The following is a 285-nucleotide window of genomic DNA, read 5'->3' on the forward strand; positions in this document are numbered from 1 at the left end:
GAGTGTGTGATACACATCGTTTATTATTATTCCTCGAAGCTGTCCAATTACCGTAGCCAGTGCCGCAATTCGCGCTAATGGATCGGAGGAGCGCGGCACGTCGTGGCGAGCCGCGGGGGAAATCGCCACGGCGTGGCCGGTACATGGCGTTCCGGGATTTCTTTGGCGGATTTCCAAACGCGCCGAACGGCCTGAACTCGCCCCGGAGGAAAAGTTACGTTTACCTAAGGTTTCGATCCTATTTCCGTACGGGTCGGTGACCCGATCTCTTTCCCTCTGTCTCCC

The 285-nt window shown here is 56.5% G+C and overlaps 1 protein-coding gene across 1 annotated transcript in view; it reads left to right on the forward strand.

Annotated features, from left to right (window-relative positions):
* LOC108753293 (UPF0489 protein C5orf22 homolog) overlaps positions 1-285 on the forward strand; it is a 714,118-nt gene that overhangs the window by 438,005 nt on the left and 275,828 nt on the right. The gene's annotated exons all lie outside the window — the stretch shown is intronic.

Source organism: Trachymyrmex septentrionalis, unplaced genomic scaffold (genome assembly GCF_001594115.1).
Source record: "Trachymyrmex septentrionalis isolate Tsep2-gDNA-1 unplaced genomic scaffold, Tsep1.0 scaffold68, whole genome shotgun sequence".
Classification (NCBI taxonomy): domain Eukaryota; kingdom Metazoa; phylum Arthropoda; class Insecta; order Hymenoptera; family Formicidae; genus Trachymyrmex; species Trachymyrmex septentrionalis.